The sequence below is a fragment of the Protopterus annectens genome, chromosome 9.part0 (assembly GCF_019279795.1).
Source record: "Protopterus annectens isolate FY-2018-M chromosome 9.part0, PAN1.0, whole genome shotgun sequence".
NCBI lineage: Eukaryota > Metazoa > Chordata > Ceratodontiformes > Protopteridae > Protopterus > Protopterus annectens.
This window is the reverse complement of record NC_056743.1, coordinates 86,243,491-86,264,475: the sequence shown is the minus strand read 5'-3', so window position 1 is coordinate 86,264,475 and position 20,985 is coordinate 86,243,491. Positions and strand designations below refer to the sequence as shown.

Sequence of the window (20,985 nt, the reverse complement as noted above, 5' to 3'; positions counted from 1 at the left end):
TTGTGACTGTTGGTGAAGTGACAAGTTGGTATTTCCCAACTGTGAGTGTGTGCATGTGTGTGGGCCTTCTGTGGAAGGTTGGGTGCCGGGCTGGCAACTTGACACCGTAAAACTCCACTGCCAATCATGAGCGGACAGATGATCCGCTGTGGCGACCCCTAACCGGGGAAAGCCGAAAGAAGAAGTCAGGATAAAGTCACGTACGTGTATCTTGTGCATGATATAGATTTTTTTTTATATACACTTTTGTCATTGAGACATTTGGTATGTTCATTATTCCTCTAGACTTATCAGTAGCTAGCAAAATGCCAACATGTAGAACTCAGTGCTGGGCGTACTCATTCTGTTTACTACATTGGCAGCAACTGCCTAAGTAGTAAGAAGCATGTAAAAAAACAAGCATGTAGGTTAGCATTTTAGGTACTAAACCTTAACACTGTACATTACTACATACGTAACCTCTCAGTAGCTCTGCATTTGGCAGAGGGCTCAGATTTCAGCCTGGCAATGTGTGTCTGCTTCTCTGCTCTTCTAAAACATCCTCTTTCATTAGCTCAGTTTTATAGCTAATAAGAGAGAGAGAGAGAGACTTCTGGAGCTTGTCATTGTTGGAACAGATTAATAGCAGATGCATCCAGAATCTAGCTCTAACATGGTTACATCAGAAGTCTGGTACCGCAAAGCACTGAAGATAACAGCTTGCTTTGTTTTGAACTTTGTCTGTCAATCATTGGATGGCCATGCCTCTTAATTATATCTACAAAACTGGGAGAGAGTAAGAGGGGGAGACGGTAGGTATGGCAAAATATTTTTTTTCCCATTATTTTTTTTGTACAGTCTCACTGACCACTTATTTTAGCTTAAAGTCTTTTATGAAAACTGCAAAAATTAAGCAAATGCTGACAGAAACACCTGACTCAACTATATATGATGCAAATTCATGGGAACCCAGCTACCTCCATAAAGGCACAAGTATACAATAAAGCTACAAGTCCACATAAGCCATCAGTGGTACGGATATGGCTGTTAAGGTTTGATTTGAACAGTAATGAATAGGGCCAGAAAATGACCACCTCCCCGAGCACAGTAACAGGTGTATCAGTAAGATACTTTACCTGATGGAATCACACAGACATGCCCGATGGTTTTAGTAATGCAATAACCATACCACGATCTTGAAAATGCAAAACCACAAACTGGTGAACCTCCACCTGTAATACATATGTCGTAGGTGTGAAATGTTCTATTATTCCTCTTGTTTTAAGCTCCAACTACAGGACTAGAGCACTCAGGATAAAATAGTGATACTTGTCAGAATATTTATGAAGTCTTAATCAAGGTTCAGAACCAGAACAAGAAAAAGTGCTGCTTGACATTTCATGTTGATCTTGTGCCTTTTCCAGTCTATGAAAAGTGTTGTGAAAATTTAGATTAAAAATATCACATTATATTATGCTATACTGCAGCACTGATGTAACGAATTATTTTTCTGAATACATTGCTGTTTGCACCTTTTAATAACACTTGCTGTTCACAAGATGTTTGCATTTCTTTGGCTTGCATCTTTTAACTTGATTTTCCAAAACATGAGGAGGAATGTAGGGGCGTGTGCAGGCTGTAGTGTTTTATCTCAGAGGGGAGGAGTGGCATTCCACAGCTGTATAGAGGTGTGCATGTGGAACTTGCCTCACTGCAATGAGGTTGTATTTGGTGCAGCTATGCAGTTCAACATCTGTTAGCAACACAAGAGTCCTAATTTCACAGGTTACATGTTCCAAAGAACAAATGTATGCATTATGCCCCAACCCTGGCATGAATTTACACACAGGCAGAGTTTGACTGCTATGATTTTGGACCTTTGATTTATTATATTGCTCCCCATAAGCCAGAGGCTTACGTACGCCAATACAGATAATTAAGCAGAGTTCTACTATAAACGGATTTTCATGTGAAAAATGTTCACAAATTTTGTATCATGATATATATAACTGCGTATGTGATGTACTTATCATAGAAGCTATAGATATCAGCCTTTACTACTATTATAGCCTTTCCATCTTCTTGACATCTTAATAGACCTACTGAAGGTGGGTACTTTGCAGTCAGCCTTTATGATGCTGAAGGCACGTACATCAGTCAGGGTTTGTTATGTCACTATCATCAGAGAGTACAGGGGAGCCCCTGATTCTGATCACTGCCCTGTTCAGGGCAGTCCTGTAACTGAGGAACACACTGTAGTAGGCGGTTGTCTGTTCTTGTGGCAGATCTTTTGTGCACTGTAACCTTATCAGCAATTCACATCTTAACCATTGGTGATAATCCTGCCTTGTGCAGAAGTTTTCTGTCGCATCTGACTTCTTGTCCAGCTATATTTACAACTGTGGAACCCATTTGATAACCACAGATGTTTTTTGTGTTTCACTGTTGCAGTCATCACACTTGGGTTATCTGCCTGCAGGTAGCCCTCAGTCGGCCCAAATGCCAGTGTCTTAGTATTTCTGTGTTGGATGCTGTCGCTTCTTTCATGTCAGGTCATCAGGGGTATAAAAACAGGCAGCCAATGCCATTACATCAGTCTTTCTTGCTGAGGAGGACCCCGAAGCAGAAGCAGTTCACAAGTGCCGGTTGGCCACTACCTGAAATTTTCTTTTTTCAAGTTGATAATCCAGAAGACTTCTAAAGCTAAGTACCCCGTTGGGAATCCTTTTTTCTTGCTCTAACCAATGTCAGAAAAAGTTAACAATTGTCTTGCCTGTGGAAAACAAATACCTCACAGAGATTTTCATTCTTACTGAGTCACCTGTTTAAGCCCAGATCACGATGCCCTTCGCTGTCGGTTTTGTGCCCTGTTTAACGCTGTTGGGCTATTTTTGTTGCTAAATTCTTTTGCTCTCGATCTCCGTATTCCGAAATGGCTTTGGTAAGCCATCTGACTACCGATCTTCTGAAAAAACGTAAGGATAAAGACAGAGATAGACCGCATAGGTCCAAAACTGCAGACGACACTTCCGTTAAGCTAGTCGCCAGTCCGACGGTACTCAGTAAGGCACCTTTGCAGCCCCTGATGCCCGCTTCTGTGGATTCGCAGGCCTCTGCTAAGACCCATTCGGAGTCCTGTATGCCGCGAGATGCTTCTTCGACTATGGAACCGGTGGATGTCTCTACCTTGGATGGGTCTGGAGCCGCTGTGCAAGCACCGGCTTCTGAGGGTGTTTTCCGACCTACCGATGTTCGAATCAAGCCGACGACTTTTTAGCCAGAACTACCGAGTTTCTTAGCCCCAGAGTATGCACTACGCCTAGAAAACTGACGACCAAAGCGCATGCTCAGGCCCCCATGCCACAAAAACAAATGCATAGAATGGCTGAAGACCTTGAAACGCTAATTAGGGGGAAGCCAGCCTTCCCCTGCTAAGAGACAAAGAATTCAGTTGCCTTCAGATTCTACAGACCAGGAGTCCGATGACTCTGACCTTTCTGATTATCAGGACATGCCCTTGTCAGCCTATGAGGATGCAGAGGAATCCATTCCCTCTACCTCCCCTCCAGAGGATTTCTCTTTTGGTGAAACCTTGCATACTTTGAGAGCATTTTCATTGGGAATGCCAAGACTATCCTCAGTCCAAAAAGAGACTCAAGAAAAATTTTAGAGCTACCTCAGCACAGGCCTTTAGCTGTTCCCCGTCCTGGATGTTGTGGATGATGATTTTATGGAATCCAGTCTTACTCCAGACACCTTACCTCCAGCCCCTAGGAAACCTGACAGGTACTACTTGAGTACCTGATTCCCACAAGTTTCTTTTCAAGAATCCTACTGCTGATCCAGAGATCATTTCCCAGGGACCTAAAGGTATTAAGGCTACTACAGCCAAAAATCCTACCCCTTCGGACAGGGATTCCAGAGCTTTAGACAGATTGGGTAAGAAGGTATATACCTCTGCAACTCTTGCTGTCAGAGCATTGAATTGCCAGTTTCACATGCTGAAGTACCAGCAACGTATTATGGAACTCATTAAACAAAAAATGGTAATATTTCCAGATAGTGCAGAAACTAAAGATTTGCAAGAGCTTTATGCATTCTGCAAACCAAGTTAGTAAGCATACTTTGCAGTGTGGTTTTGATGCCCTAGAAGCATCTTGCAGAGCTGCAGTCACTGGCTCTGTACTGAGAAGACATGCTTGGCTGAAGGAGCAGACCTTGCCAGATCATGTCAAATCCAAATTACTAGACACTCCCTTAAATAAGGACGTTTGTTTCTCACCAAAGCAGACGTTGTTCTTAAAAAGATTTAAGAAAACGCTAAGTCTATGCAAACTGTTAAAGAATTCTTACAGGTGCAACCACCTCGATTCACTAGGCATTGCCCTTCAAAACAGTGGTCCTTTCCAGCCCCCTCCAGGCCTTCCCAAACAAGACCCAGGGGAAACAGACCACCCAGATTACAGTCTCAGGGTATGCAGAGATCTAAGCAATGGAGTGCTCCCACCCCTAAAGCAGGGAGTGGTAAGCCACCTCCCTATGGGAAAAGTTCACAATGACTTCTCAACTCTACTTCCCAGCCCTGCCCAATTGCTTGTGCCCCTAGGAGGAAAACTTGCCCTTCATGCAAAAAACTGGATGTCCATCACTCAGGACTGATGGGTCCTCAACATTGTATCCCAGGGGTACAAATTTTATTTCCATTCACTGCCAACCCCGAGCGGGTTTTCAGACCTTCCTCCAAACCAGTGGACAGAGGCTCAAAACCAAGTTCTTTTCCTGCTCAACATCAAAGTTATTCAGCCAGTTCCAGTAGAATAAAGGGGTCAGGGTTTCTATTCCAGACTATTCCTGGTACCCAGGAAAGAGAGCTCTTGGCGCCCAATCCTGGATCTTTCAATTCTCAACATCTTCCTGGTGGTCCCAAAATTCAAGAAGCTTACCCTGAAACAGCTTCTCCCTATGCTAGCCAAGTACGCCTGGTTAGTCACCCTAGACTTAAAAAGAAGCTTACCTGCACATCCCCTTCAGGGAATCATGCAGGAAATATCTACGATTCAGAGCAGGATCTGTACATTATCAGTTCTCTGCACTTACCTTTGGCTTTGTCTATTGCGCCCAGGGTATTCACAAAATGCCTGGCTCCAGCAATTGCATACTGCAGGCAGAGAAATATCCAAATTTACCCGTACTTGGACGACTGCCTGATTCAAGTGGACAGCCAGGAATTGCTGCTTCAGCACTTGGCATGTGTAAAAAGCCTTCTCATTTCATTGGGGTGCACCATCAATGAAAAGAAATCACAACTGGTGCCCAGTCAAAAGATTGTATTCCTTGGAGCAAGCTTGGACACAACTTCCCAGGTGGCATTTCTCACTTCAGAAAAAACAGGTCTGTCTGACAGACTACTTCAAGCAAATGGCCACCCGAACCTAGCTAACTGCAAGAAAAATACTGCAAGCCCTAGGGTTCATGGCTTCATGTATTCTGCTAAATCCATATGCAAGACTGCATATGAGGAAACTTCAATGGTACTTAAAAGTCTTCGGTGCCAACATTCTCAGGACCTGGAAACAGTCATTCCTATTATACCTTGTCTGAGGGCAGAGTTCCTTTGGTGGGCAGAAGCATGCAACCACAACAAGGGACTGCATTTTACTCTGCCCCACGCCACACAAACCCTGACCACAGACGCATCAGACTATGCATGGGGGGGCCATATGGCTGGCAAATGCATTCGGGGCCACTGGAGCCCAAGCCAAATTCTCCTGCACATCAACCAAAAGGAGATGCTAGCTATACAGAATGCTCTGACAGCTTTCAGATACCTAATCCTTCCAGGACAACTGCTGATAAAAGCAGACACCACCACAGTTATGTGGTATATGAACAAGCAGGGGGGAACCCGTTCTTACCCACTCTGCAGGTTAGCCATGACTCTGTGGAGCACAGCTTTGGACAACCAAGTCCATTTACAAGCTCAATTCCTGCCAGGCAAAGAAAATTCACTGGCAGACAAATTAAGCAGAAATCATCTAGACCCACACGAGTGGAAATTGGAGCCCAGCACCTTCAACCTTCTGATCCAGAGGTGGGGGACCCCAGAGGTGGATCTCATTGCTTCCCCCCACAACCACCAGTTAAGCAAATTCTGCACCAGGAACCCTCACAGCAGGGCCTGGAAGGTGGATGCCCTATCTTTTCAATGGGAAAACCTCTCAATCTATGCCTTTCCCCTTCTGCTCCTTCTCTCAGGAGTACTAATCAAGATAAAAGAAGACAGACCAAGGACAATTCTGATTGCCCCGGACTGGCCATGCCAGCACTGGTACCCACTCCTGCGCAGCCGGACAACGGTGCCACCCCGGCACCTACACCAGACCCCTACTCTACTGTCACAGCAGGAGGGACAGATTTTGGATCCACAATTGCAAACCCTAAATCTTGCAGCCTGACTTATTCCTTGAATACTCCACCAGCAGTCCTAAGTAAACAGTTGCTGAACGTCATTCTTTAAGCCAGAAGGCCTAGTACTAGGAAATCCTATGCGGAAAAGTTGAAAAGATATTGTTCTTGGATTCAGTCTAATAAAGTCTAAAGGAAAGGACACAGCAGTGCCCTCCTTACCTCTAATCCTGGATTAACTAGCAGAACTACTCCACAGAGGCTTATCCTTCTCCTCCATTAAGATTCATGCCTCTGCCATTTCGGCTCATTACAATACTGAGCCACCTCTATTTTCTCACCCTCTCATCAAACAGTTCCTGAGATGGGCCAACAACCTAAGGCCACCAAAGAGAGCACCCACCCCTGCTTGGGACCTTAACTTTGTACTGGAAAAGCTCACGCTTCCCTCTTTTGAACCTGCTGCATCAGCAGAGTTAAAATTCCTCTCTTGGAAAACAGCCTTGCTTCTAGCCATCACTTCAGCTAGAAGAGTGTCTGACCTACAGGCACTGATGGCTGTGGAACCCTTTATTATCTTCCATGCTGACAGGGTTTCCCTCAGGACTTAACCCGTCCTTTATCTAAACCAATCCATCCATTTGCCAACCTTCTTCCCTGACCCTCAAATTAAGGAGAAAGGATCCTGCACTCTTTGAACGTGCACAGACAGCTCAGGTTCTACCTTGATAGGACTAAGCCTTTCAGAAAATCTGACCAGCTGCTAGTCAGCTTTGCAACAGGGGCAGAGGGCAAGGCTATTTCTAAACAAATTATTTCCAAATGGATAGCACACTCATTCATTTCTGCTACAAGCACCATAGAAAACCAACCCATCAGGGGGTCAGAACACATTCCACTAGGGCTACTTCTACCTCTACAGCATTTCTCCGGGGAGCCCCTACCAGGGACATTCTTGTAGCTGCATCCTGGAGTTCTGTACACACCTTCACCAAGCATTACCACTTGCCTATCTTTTCCAAATCCAGGGCAGGATGTGCTACAGCAGTCTTGCAGGACCTACTAGCTAGCCCAAACTCTTCTTGACTGCCTCCACCCTTCCTCAGCTTTGGGAATCGACCCAAGTGTGATGACTGCAACAGTGAAACACGAAGAACATAGTACAGTTGTGTACACTTACCATAAATGTAGATGTTCGAGTGTATTCACTTGTTGCAGTCCTGGTTTTCTCTATCTTTCTATCTCTCCTCTCTATGGCTATTCCTAATGGTATTGGTATTTACATTTACTGGTGGTGGTTTCCACACCATATACTAGCTCCCTATTTGGGGAAGAAAAACTGAGGTAATGGCGTTGTCTGCCTGTTTTTATACCCCTGACGACCTGACGTCATTGAAGAAGCGACAGCATCCGACACAGAAATATTAAGACACTGGTATTAGGGCCAACTGAGGGCTACTGGCAGGCAGATAACCCAAGTGTGATGACTGCAACAGTGAATACACTCGAACATCTACTTTTATGGTAAGTGTACACAACTGTACTTTTCTTGCTGCTCTGTATTTCTGTCTTGTGACCCCCCCCCCCCATCTTTTACTCAGGATACTGCGCAGTGCTCCCACTACTAGTACAGTTGGCTTATTCTTTTGTCAGAGGTGAGCCTTAGGTATTCCTGGGCTATTGGACAGCCCTGTGGCCTGTTTGCTACTGACTGAGAAGCCCAGTCCTTTTTTGTTCCATCAGCAACCTGCCGCCTGGAGCTGTCTTACTTTGACACTACCTTGAGTTACATAATGCTGCCTGACTTTAGAAGGGTGTTTGCATCTCCACATGTGCACTACTTGCCATGTTGTCAAATACTGTCTACCACTTGACAGTGTGTGTGTGTGGTCCGCAGGCTCTGTCTGCCTGGTTGTAAATCCCACCACTCCCAGTACGTGTTAGCAGAGTGGCAGGCCAGAGTCGCCTCTCTTCCCTAAGGGTGGCTGAAACAGTAATTGTGTGTCCTGACCCCTGTACTGTGACTTCTAATTGAAAATTGGTTGTGTAGAGCAGTGTTGGAGCTTCATCCAGTTGTGCTATGGGAATGTATATTTCTTTATGTGAGTTCATAGGTTCGTAGGTAGGTACTATGCTATCGGCCCTAGGGCCTATACAAACCTAGCCAAAAAAGGTACCTTGGCTTTCGCCACCCAAGAAAATTATTTTCCTGTGCCCTTGTCAAGCAGAGCCACATAGGTGATCCCCAGGGTGAATTTCCTGTTTCCCATCCAATCATCAAGATTTTTCTTGAAGAGTGCTAATGAGGAGCTTTGTTTGATATAGATAGGTAGTTTGTTCCAGAGTATGGGAAATCTCTGGGACAGGAATCTGTCCCTCCAGCATGTTCTGTTTATTGTGGTGACAAGGTTTAGGTCCCTACAGCGTGTAGCTCGGAGGGATTGGTATTTCTTTAAGTGGAGCATGTCCAACAGCTCTGGGTTTGACGTAGCTTTGTATGTTAGACAGAGATCGCCTCTGAGTAGGCGATATGCGATGGAGTAAAGCTGGAGTTTTTTTGAGACGGTCTGCGTAGGGCATCTGTTTGAGGCCAGTAACCCTTTTTGTGAGGTATTTCTGCGGCCTTTCCAGTTGTAGATGTCTTGTGAGGTACATACCAAAAGGGGCATTATACTCTATAATGGGTCTAATGAGTGATGGGTAGAGGGGAACTGTGACCTCTTTTTTTCCTGGATGAGAAACCTTTTGTGATGAGGTGTGCCACGTAGAAGGATTTCCTGCCTACTGTGGCGATGTGATTATCAAAGGAGAGACTACTGTCCACCTGTGTCCCAAGGTCTCGTATCACACTTTCGGTATTAAGTAGACTACCACCTATGTGGTAGCTCATGGGTACAGAGTTTTTACCAAAGGGGGTGACAATGTAATTTTTGGCATTGAGCTTGAGGCCATGGCTTTGACACCAGGCATCTGTCTCAGTGAGGTTCTTTTGTAGGATGTCCACATCGTTAGGAGTTTCAGTTATGGCTCCTAGTTTGCAGGCATCTGCGAACTTATTAGCCAAAGACCTTCTGTGTTAGCCTGTACTTCAGAAAAGTAGATACCAAACAGGGGAGGACCCAGGATTGAACCCTGTGGTACTCCACTTGTCACTGGTCTGAAGTCGCATTTGGAGTCTGCTAGATTCACAGTGTGATTTCTGTCAGTGAGCCAGTTGGCAACCCATCTTGTGACATAGGGATTTATACCTAGTTTAGTGTGTTTATCTATAATTCCAGAGTGGGGGATGGTGTCAAAAGCATTGGCGAGATCTAGATAGGCTGTGTGAACTACCTTACCCTCATCTACGGGTTTGGTGACTGCTTCAAAGAAGTCAATCAGGTTTAGGAGACATGATCTGCCTTTTACAAACCCGAACTGGGTGTGATCCAGAGTTTGGAGATTACCAGTATCTTTGTTTATAAGTTCCATGGCCTTGCAGACCAGGCTTGTTAGGCTAATGAGGCAGTAGTTCCCGGAGTCTGTGGTGGCTCCCCCTTTGTGGAGTGGGATAACCGTCACTGTGCACCATTCGGTGGGCACAAAGCCTGAGGTGAGGCTATGATTGAACATGGTGCTTAGGTGGGGTGCCAGTTCATTCTGTAGTTCATGTAGAACGCAGCCTGGGATATTGTCAGGTCCCATGGATGCTGTGTTCTTGGCTTTGGAAAGTGTGGTTTTTACCTGTGCAGCCGTGATTACAGGAACTTTGCATTCTTCTGGTATAGAGATGGGCCCTATAGGGGGTCGGGGGGTTGGTAAAGTTAGCACTGAAACCTTTCTGCCAGGATTTTGGCAATATCAGTTGGCTCTGTATATTTAGTGCCATTGTGCTTGTAACTCAGACCAGATCTGAGTGTTGCCATTGAGAATCTTGACATAGCTATAGAATGCTTTGTGGTTGTCTGTAGAATCAGTGGTGATTTTGTTTTCATAACTAGCTTTGGATGATTTTATGAGGGATCTCAGCTTCTTATTGAGGCTGACCAGGGAGTTCTTCCAGTCATGGGATTTTACTCTTTTTTGCAACAGTTCTTCTGTTGTAGAGTTTGTTTATGGCAGGGGACCACCAGATTGGCTTCCTTTTTTTGGAGGATAGCATCTTGGTTCTGTTAGGGATAAGCACGATCCATGCACTCATTTTGATTTATGACCTCTCTTGTTTAAGATGCAGGCATTTCTGCGTCTAATTTGTCACAGTATGATTTCTGCTTTAGTTGAGCTGTTTGCCAGTCCAATTTTATATCTAGTATATTTTCTAAGTGCAGCATTGCTGGCAAAGTAGATGACGTCACATCATTCTCCTCCCATCAACTGACAAAGGTGAAAAGTGTACTGGTAGCATTGGTATATTCAAGCAAACATTTTTTTTCTTTAGTTAGGATTTATAAGAGTTTCAAGGCAATTTAGTCTCACGACCATTAATGCCTTGCCAGTACCTGCCATCAGGGTCTACCCACTTTCTCAAGAAAGGCTAGGCTAGTTAGCCGTGGACTAAATTTGTGGGGAAAAAGCTCAAAAACAACAGAAAACTGCTCAAGAAATCACCTTCATACAGAACCTGAAAATAAGGCAAATAAGAAAATGAACTTTGACTTGTGACTCTCTAGGTTTTCAGCTTATGATTTTTGTATTTGAATTGATGCCATGTAGCCTGTTATGTACAATATGATTATGCGCTTTTGTGAAAGCATGCTGGTTTTATTAAAAATAAATTGTTTGGTTTCTTGAGCCATTTTTTTATTGTTTTTGAATTGTTTTGTTTTACCAGGCTTGATTTTTACATGCTGAAGCCTCCTACATCTTGAATTGTAACTTTGACAGTACCCTACCCAGTTATCCAGGTTCTGTTACAGTACCCACCGGTGTTGTCCAGGTTCTGTTACAGTACCCACCGGTGTTGTCCAGGTTCTGTTACAGTACCCACCGATGATGTCCAGGTTCTGTTACATTACCCACTGGTGATGTCCAGGTTCTGTTACAGTACCCACCGCAGTTGTCCAGGTTCTGTTACAGTACCCACCGCAGTTGTCCAGGTTCTGTTACAGTACCCACCGCAGTTGTCCAGGTTCTGTTACAGTACCCACCGGTGTTGTCCAGGTTCTGTTACAGTACCCACCGCAGTTGTCCAGGTTCTGTTACAGTACCCACCGGTGATGTCCAGGTTCTGTTACAGTACCCACCGGTGTTGTCCAGGTTCTGTTACAGTACCCACCGGTGTTGTCCAGGTTCTGTTACAGTACCCACCGGTGATGTCCAGGTTCTGTTACAGTACCCACCGGTGATGTCCAGGTTTTGTTACAGTACCCACCGGTGATGTCCAGGTTCTGTTACAGTACCCACCGGTGTTGTCCAGGTTCTGTTACAGTACCCCCCGGTGTTGTCCAGGTTCTGTTACAGTACCCTACCCAGTTGTCCAGGTTCTGTTACAGTACCCACCGGTGATGTCCAGGTTCTGTTACAGTACCCACCGGTGTTGTCCAGGTTCTGTTACAGTACCCACCGGTGTTGTCCAGGTTCTGTTTTGAAGGATCGTAATCTATAGGGGCAGTTTATTTCAGAGATGAGAGGCTCTGCATAATGTAATTGTGTCTCCATTACATTTTCTTTATCTGCTGGTGAATATTTGAGTCCCTGGTTCTGTTTGCTTAACTATTAGACTTGTTAGAGATATTAGGGATCAAGGATAACAGAGCCTCTAATGGCATGGTGGTAGGTGAGGTACAAATTGTCCCTCAAGATTGTGTAGTATACTAAGTAAAAGTATGGTGCTTAGCAGTGATCTTGGCAGCTCTGGGTCTTTAAGCCTAAAGTTGTCTTGTTGTGAGCCTCTTTGGCTTTTCTAATTGTTTGATGTCAAGTGAGATACATCCCAAAGGAGACATTTTACTCTGTAATTGGACTAATTAGTGATGAACATAAGGGAATGATGACATCTTTATATCTGGATGATATACCCTTGCTATAAGTTATACTAAGAAAGATTTTCTGACTGCAGTTGCCACATGATCGAAGGGTTTGGAACTGTCAGCCCAGGTACCCCAGTCCCTGACTATATTTTTATTTATAGTGGACTATAAGCAATAGTGGTAGGCATGCCATTATCCCATCAACTAATGTGGGCATAGTGGTAGGCACGACATTACCTCATATGTGGTCATAGTGGTAGCGGGCATACCACACTCCATCATGTAATGTGGGCATAGCGGTAGCAGGCATGCCATTACCCCATCGTATAATGTGGGCATAGTGGTAGCAGGCATATCTGTCAACTTGCAGACATTGATAATAAGTACAAATGCCCTTGAAAAGTAAGTACGTCAAACCAAAAATCTGGACATCTAATTAGCATAACAGTTGAATACCAAGTAGTACATAACTCTTCCCACTTCTGGTAGGAATGTGGGATAATTTATTTATTTATTTTACATTTGTTTACCGGGGTGGTCCGACTAGACAGAGCTGTCCATTTTCAGTGGAGGCCCAGGGAAAAAAGCTCCAGAACAATTGCTAACATACTATACATAAGATATTTACATGAGCATTGTGGTTTACACATACAATTTTATAAAATATAGCAGATAATATATGCTTGCTTAAGATATTTACATAAGCATAGTGGTTTAGACATGCAATTAAAAGTATAGCAGGTAGTAATATATGATTGTTGTTCATACAGTATGTTTAGTATAGTTAATCTTGAAGATGCACTGAAGATAAGACACGAAAGGCAAAACTAAAAAAAAAAATACTAGCCAGATAATCTTGAAGATGTAATGAAGGTAAGAGAAGAAAGGAAACACTAAAAATACTAGCCAGTTTGTCAAAGGAGAATATAGACAAGTTCATGTGAGGTTCATTGACATTTTAAGGGAAATCGTTTCAACTTAGTCTAGGGGAGAGTTAGTGGCTGTAGATAGTACACACTGGGAGGGGAGTAGGTGGCAGTGAGTTGGTAACATGCGATAATATGTAGTGCATCTGTGGGAGTTTTAAAGAGGTTGGATAGTGGGTAGGGGAAAGGTGTTATAATATTTCAGCCAGGTGCTAGGCAGTTGCATGTCCAGGAGTTGTTTAGGTGGGAAATATGCTGTTTTTTAAAGATGGTTTTATTAGGTTGTACCCTGATTTGTAGTGGTAGTGAGTTCCAAGTCTTGGCAATATTGCTAGAATACAGGGAGTCACCAGAGCTGTAATATCTTTTGGAGATTGCGATTAGTGCCTTGTTACTGGATCTAAGTTATTGGAGTAGAGGGTGACCAGTTCTTGTAAGGCTGGAGTTTTGTCAGGTTGGCACAGTATTTGGTGAGCTAGAAGAAGTTGGTATAGAGCTAAGGTGTTAGGGCGTTCCAGCCAGGAAAGCTGTTTTAGGGCTTGACAGTGGTGGGTGTGCGGTAGGAGGAGCTTGTGGCAAATTTTGTTGCAGCATACTGATAGCTTGTTTAAATCGCTCTTGTTTAGATTAATTAGGACAGGAGAAGCATACAGTAGGTAGAGAGAAGATAGGTACGAGCTAGGGTAACTTTACTGTTGCTGGTTAGGAAGTTTTTACTTTTGTAAAGAGTACCTAGTTTTTTGTGGATTTTGGTAAGTGTATGAGCGGTGTGTTTGTCAAATTTCATATTATTGTCAATAACGACCCCTAGTAATTTGGTTTGTGTGACGGAGGAGGTGAAGGAATTATCTGATTCAGAAATAGAAAATGGGGGAGTAGGTACTGCTGCTTTGGAAGGGGGGAAGTGCATAAGATGGGTCTTTTTAGGATTTAGTATTAGCTGGGAGTTTGTTAGCCAGGTTTCGATGGATGTAAAGGCTTCTTGGGTCTTGATGTGAAGTTGTTGTGGATGGGGGCAGAGCAGATTAAGGTGGAGTCGTCAGCGTATTGAACTCGGTTTGCTCGAAGAGTGGCTTTATGAAGATTATTTGTAAATATAGTGAGAAGTAGGAGTCTTAGGATTGATCCTTGGGGGTACTCCTAGTTTTACAAGAAGAGGAGGGGGGGGGTTCCACTGAACAGCTTGTTGGCGTTGGGAGAGGTAGTCTTGAAGCCATAATAGAGTGGGGTAGTTAGTTTTAATTCTGAGTGTGACGTTAGAAGTTTTGTATGGGAGACTGTATCAAATGCCTTTGATAAGTTAAGGAAAACTGCAGACACTAGTTGGCCGTTGTTGCTTTACATATTTACTAGGTTACAAAAATGGAAGTGTACAGTGGTAGTGCTGTGGTTGGGGCGGAATCTGTGTTGAGTTTCGGCAAGAAGATTGTTGGAGAGGAGATATGTTAGGATCTGGGTGTGGATAATACAGCAATAACCCACGACTGGGTGTGGGTAATGCTGGATTTACTCACGGTTGGCGTGGTTTGGCAAAGACAACCATGGGTAAATCCAGCATTACCCACACCCAGAAGTGGGTTATTGCTATTATACCATGGTGTTAGTTTGTTTTGTATTATGTTTGTATTGTTGTTGTTTATGTTTTTGTTTGCTTTTTTTGTATTCTTCCACTTTTTGGGCGGCGCAGTGGTGCAGCGGTTAACGTTGTCGCCTCACAGCAAGAGGTTCACCAGTTCGATTCTCGGCTGGGGTGCCTTCTGTGTGGAGTTTGCATGTTCTCCCTGTGTTCGCGTGGGTTTCCTCCGGGTACTCCGGTTTCCTCCCACATTCCAAAGACATGCATCTGGAGCATTTCTCCCCGGGCCTCCGCTGAAAACAGGCTCTGTGGAACCTAGTCGGACTTTCCCGGTCAACAAATGATAAATAAAATAAATAAAATAAATAAATTGTGAGATAAAATAGTCCACACTTTCAGTTTGTGTTTATTGTTTATTTCTGTTTTAATTTAAATACATGTTATTTTTTAGTTTTTCAGGAAATGTTAGGAAAGGGCTAGGTGGTGCTTGGTATAATATAGTTTAAGCAGTGTAGAAGTTTATAACGTGTAGTTATGTTTTAGTAGTTATAGGTATGTTGAAATGTGGTGTAGTTTTAATTTGTATTAATTTTTTTAAAATATGTACTTTTGCTATTTGGTCACTAGATGGTGGTGTTGTATGCGCTTTTATTAGATGTATGCTGATGTGGACGTTCGGTATGGTGTGTGTTTTTGACTTTGCGAGGGATGTGTGGTGTGTTTTAGTATGTTCATTTTTGGAGTTGTCTGTGTATAGGTATTGTAGGGAATATAGGTAAGTGAATGGTTTTATGAGAATGCTTGGTTTTATTGTGTTATAAGTGGTGGTTATGTAGTGTGTGTGTGATGTATTTGCGACTGCATGACTTTTTATTTTTTTAGTGTTCGAGGTGAGGGAATGAGGAGTGTAGTATGGAAATTGGTTAGTTTTCTGTGTTTTCGTTAAATTGTTGTGTGTTTTGGGTATTAGATTTAGTTTACTTTACTGTTTATTTGCTGTCGCCGCATGATATTTAGCGACCGGACTTTTTGCGTTGTTTCTTGTAGGATTTACTATGTGCACGCTGGTTGGATTAGCCAATCAGCATGCACGTTTGTCGGGTTTGCGATGTTCGCATGGTATAATATCAAATATTAAAATATAACTCAAATATTACTCAGAAATGCATTTTAAAAAGTTACAAAAATTATGGAAAAATAAAAGCAGTTTATAGCAGTAATGCCATTACCCCGTCATATAATGTGGGCATAGTGGTAGCAGGCATGCCATTACGCCATCATATAATGTGAGCATAGTAGTAGCAGGCATGCCATTACTCTGTCAAATAATGTGGGCATAGCAGGTATGCTGTTACCCCATCATATAATGTGGGCATAGTGGTAGCAGGAATATACCCCATCATATAATTTGGGCATGATGGTAGCAGGTATATACTATACCCCATCATATAATGTGGGCATAGTGGTAACAGGCATGCCATTACCCCATCATATAATGTGGGCATAGTGGTAGGAGGCAATACTGTCAACCTGCAGACATTGAAAATGGGTACAAAAGCCCTTGAAAAATAGGTACTTGCAACCAAAAATCTAGACATCCAGTTAGCATAACTGTTGAATACCAAATAGTACATAACTCTTCCCACTTCCAGTAGAAATGTGGGATATTACTCGAATGCATTTTAAAAAGTTACAAAAATGATGAAAAATAAAAGCACATTATAAATGAGACGGTGTAAAATCAGTAACATTCAAATGCACTGTATTGCAAAATAACCCAATGATATTTATTTTTATTTGTGAAAAAGGGAAACTACAAGATGTTTGTTCTCTTTTCTATAAATTATTGGTACTAGTAGCAAGTTAGTTGTGTAGTCTTTTTTTCTGTGTACTAGACAGCTTCAAAAATCATGTGGGATTTTTTTTTTGGGGAGGGGGGGGGTCAGAAAATTGTTGAAGGGGTAAGTCGAGCCTGAAAATAGACATACTTCCAATAGTGGGGTCATCATGCATGGTGGTAAATCTGGCCTGAAAATAGGGATGTTCCTGTAAAACAGGGAGAGTTGAACGGTCTGGCAGCAGGACTTGACTTCTTGTCCTGTTGATAACCACACTTTCAACTACATGGTGGCTGTTTAACTAAATGAATTTCAGTTTTGAACTGCATCTTCACGAGCAATCGAAGTATTTATTCTCTGTAAATATAAACTCTGAATCATTTTGTACATCATACAGTGCTACAGCAGATTTATTCTGCTTATTTATTAACACCTGCTAACCTCCCACAAAAATACCATTTCCCAGCTCCTTAACCTTGAGGCCAAAGAACCCCCCCCCCCCCCAGCCACCGGTAAAACCCCATCCCAAATAGCTGAAGCTTTTAACACACATTTCATAGACAGCATACTCAATCTACTCAATCCCTCCAGCCAGCTCTGAAACTCATTCTATGCAAAACCCCAGCCCCTCCCAAAGTATTACAGACCCCCCCTCCTCATCTTCCTATCTCCCTCAACTAACCAACATCTTCCTCTCCTTATTCTCCAACCTGTAGCTACTCATCACATACATAGGTTACTCCAAAAACTAAAACCTTGTTCTCCCTCTGCTGACAGTCTGCCCCCAGAGTACTTAAAGCTCGCCGCCAATGCCATAGCTTATCCAGTTAGTATACTTATCAACCGATCCATCAAGGAATCCTACATCCCCACCCTCTGGAAAAAATGCATAATAACCCCCCTACATAAAGGCGATAAATGTTATGACATATCCAGTGATCTTCCCATCGCTATCCATACTATCTGACCTATCCAAACTATTAGAAAAATTCATACATAAACAACCACTTAATTGTACCCTACAAAACAAATTACTTAGTCCCACCAGCACAGCTTTAGACCTTTACATAGTACAACTACTGCATTAGTCTCCTTCACAGATACAGTCAGCAAAGCTAGGGATGCCAGACTTCTAACTTTTGTAATTTTTCTTGATCTATCGAAGGCCTTCAAGTGCTGTTTCCCACCCAGAACTACAACCATTCTCTACCCTCGGTCTTTTCCCTACTTCTCAACTATGGTTCAGCAGTTGCTTAACAGACAGGCAACAATGCGTAAAATGGCAGGGAACCCTCTCAAACTATCTACCAAATAGCACTAGAGTCCCACAGGGATCCATTCTTGAACCATTACTGTTTGACATCTTATACAGTATGCTGACAATGCTACTATACTCTCCTCCTCCAGTAACATAAAACACCTTCAGCATCTAACCCAAATTGCCTTTACATCCATAGAGACCTGGTTAAACAAGGCACAGCTCTTGTTGAACCCAACTACAAGAAAACTTCTCCTTTTCATATGCAGTAATCTCTCACCCAACTTCAAGATCATTTCTCTAAACAACACTCAACCAGAAGTTGTTACCCAAGCCAAACTACTAGAAATAACTGTAGGCAACAAACTCTCCTTTGACCTCCATATTCACAATGCAATAAAAAAAACACTGCAAAGTAGGAATGCTATACCGACACAAAAACTTCATGGGCTCCACCACCAGTACCACCCCGGCTACTCCTTACATGCTCCCGTCCATTCTCTATGGTGGTCCCATTCTGACTAACATTCAGGTTACCTTTAAAAGCAAGCTAAAATCTTGCTATAATAAAATTGCAAAGTTTGCTATAAATGCACCCCCATAACACAACTCAGTGTGACACACAAAGCTATATATCAATCTGTTAACAGTCCAGCACTCAAGTCACTCCTCCAAACCTACATACCCGCCAGAAAACCCTGATCAGAAGACAAGCAACTAGTAACCCTACACAGACCAGACAAAAAAGCTGGTCAGTGGCTATACTCCTACTCTGTAGCAAAACTCTGGAATGCCCTACCAAGCAGCATCGGGACAATAACTGACCACAAGACTTTCAAGCCCGCCCTAAAAAAGCACCTACAAGATGCAAGCATATGCCCCTGTTCCAAAGCAACCCCTGTTCCAATCAACCTAGCTCCCCCATTTCTCTCTACAAACTAGCTGCTAGTCTTACTAATGTACTTTAGCTAAACCGTTACTTTCTGTTAATCTCTTCTTCCAAAGATCTACCTGTAATCTACCTAAAAACCCTTGTAGACACCCCTTTCATTATAATGTGTACTATCATTCTACCTAAAATTATTGTAACTATATAAACCAACTCTATTTCTTGATTGCAATAATAACTGTTGTAAGTAATTATCAACTATCAAAAAAAACAAGTAATCTCTGTGGTATCTTCAAAAAATTAAAGACTAAAGGCATAAACGAGTTAAAAAAATCCACAAAGGATTTTTACTCACGAAAACAGCAAGTGAAGTAAGCGCTTTCATCTTGTTTCAGTGAACAAAACTTCATCAGACAAGTTAACATTGCCCAACCCAACACTTTAAAAACACCACAAGTCACATCATAGCCCAATTACATCATTAAGCAGCACCTAAAAAAATCATTAAAAAGCAACAGAAATGTAAAATGTGTAATATATGCATTTAAAACTCGGGCACAATAAATATAAGTGCAAAAATTACTGTTATGAAAAGTTATTGAAAAGTTGGCACCAGCAACAAATGGATATATAAATGTAAAAAAATCACTACCTTTGTAAACTTCTTAATTTTAAAATGCAAGCAAGAGAGTGCATGCATCGTTAAGGCCTGGTTTGGCAATAAGCATTTAATCGTATTTGCCACAATAATTCTTGTAATTCTAATTTTAAAGAAAAAGGTCCTTCCTCAGGGGTCTTGTTCCACTTGGTCTGTAATCTGGTAACTAAAGTTATGGTCACTTATTTTATAGTTTTCTTGCTTTTTAATGATTTTTTTAGGTGCTGCTTAATGATGTAATTGGGCTACCATGTGACTTGTGGTGTATTTAAAGTGTTGGGTTGGGCAATGTTAACTTGTCTGATGAAGTTTTGTTCATTGAAACAAGACAAAAGCGCTTACTTCCACTTGCTGTTTTCATGATTAAAAATCTTTTGTGGAATTTTTTAAATCGTTTATGCCTTTAGTCTTTATTTATTTATTTTTTTTGAAGTGGTCTTATCGTTTTACTAGTTAATCTCTGTGGTATCCAACAAAGTCTCAAACAACCCATTAACTAAGTATAGTGGGTCCAAAAACAAAACAGTGTACGAAACTTCTCTGTGTGGAAGATTTTAAATTCATATATATCTAGTTAATCACTGTATATTAATAAGATTAGATAGCAGTAGTCACGGTGGTGCAGCAGTAGCATTGTCGCCTCACAGCAAGAGATTCTCCCATTAAATTCTTGGCTGGAGCGCCTACTGTGTGGAGTCTGCATGTCCTCCCCGCAGTCGAGTGGCGTTCGAAAGGCATGCGTGAATGGGCATGCCTTCATTGAAGGTTGGGCGTCGAACTGCCACCTCGGCACCATAAAAATCTACTGCCAATCATTAGCAGACCGGAGTTCCGCTGTGGCGACCCCTAGCCGGGAAAAGCCAGAAGAAGATGATAGCGGTGGTAGAAGTAGCGAACTTAAACTCGTCCTAAGTCAAAAAAATAAAAAAAGTATATTTTTAAATATACAGAAACAAACTGTTTGTTTTCAAACTGTGTGGAGGAAGGCTTGTGAACTGCTGCTTGTCTACATATTTTAGCAAGGTAACAGGTGTGACATTAATTTAGAAGAGAAATTCAATAAATAGTTAATTGTCTTTTGGACTGAGCGTCATGACTAAGGGTCAACACCCGAGTAATTGCTGCTGAAATGTGTACTCTCTAAAAGTGACTTAGAATGATAAGATTAACATTGCGTAATTGCTGCAGCACTTTTAAAGTGCTTGCACCTTCTACGTAATGACTTTGAGACCACTGTCTTTAGATAAGAGGAATGCTCCAATAAAACCCAGTCTGGGTCTTTTTCACAAATGGTAAGACCTGCACTTAATTGTGCTAAAGGCTGTTGGTTGCTCTTAAGGCAAACCTAAACGTGGCAACCACTGTATTGTTATGATTTGTAGAAGTGTTGGGCTGATTAATAAAATGTTGTTTAGGAATGTTTGACAGTCCGACATTATTTTGTTGTGGTATAATTGCACACGTCTTTCATATACTCGCAGGCCATTTTGTGTTGGATATGCTGTTTT

General features: G+C 42.4%; 1 protein-coding gene across 2 annotated transcripts in view; it reads left to right on the top strand.

Annotated features, from left to right (window-relative positions):
* The window catches only part of LOC122811051 (proline-rich protein 12-like), a 1,358,252-nt gene that overhangs the window by 1,182,099 nt on the left and 155,168 nt on the right, over window positions 1-20,985 (top strand). The gene's annotated exons all lie outside the window — the stretch shown is intronic.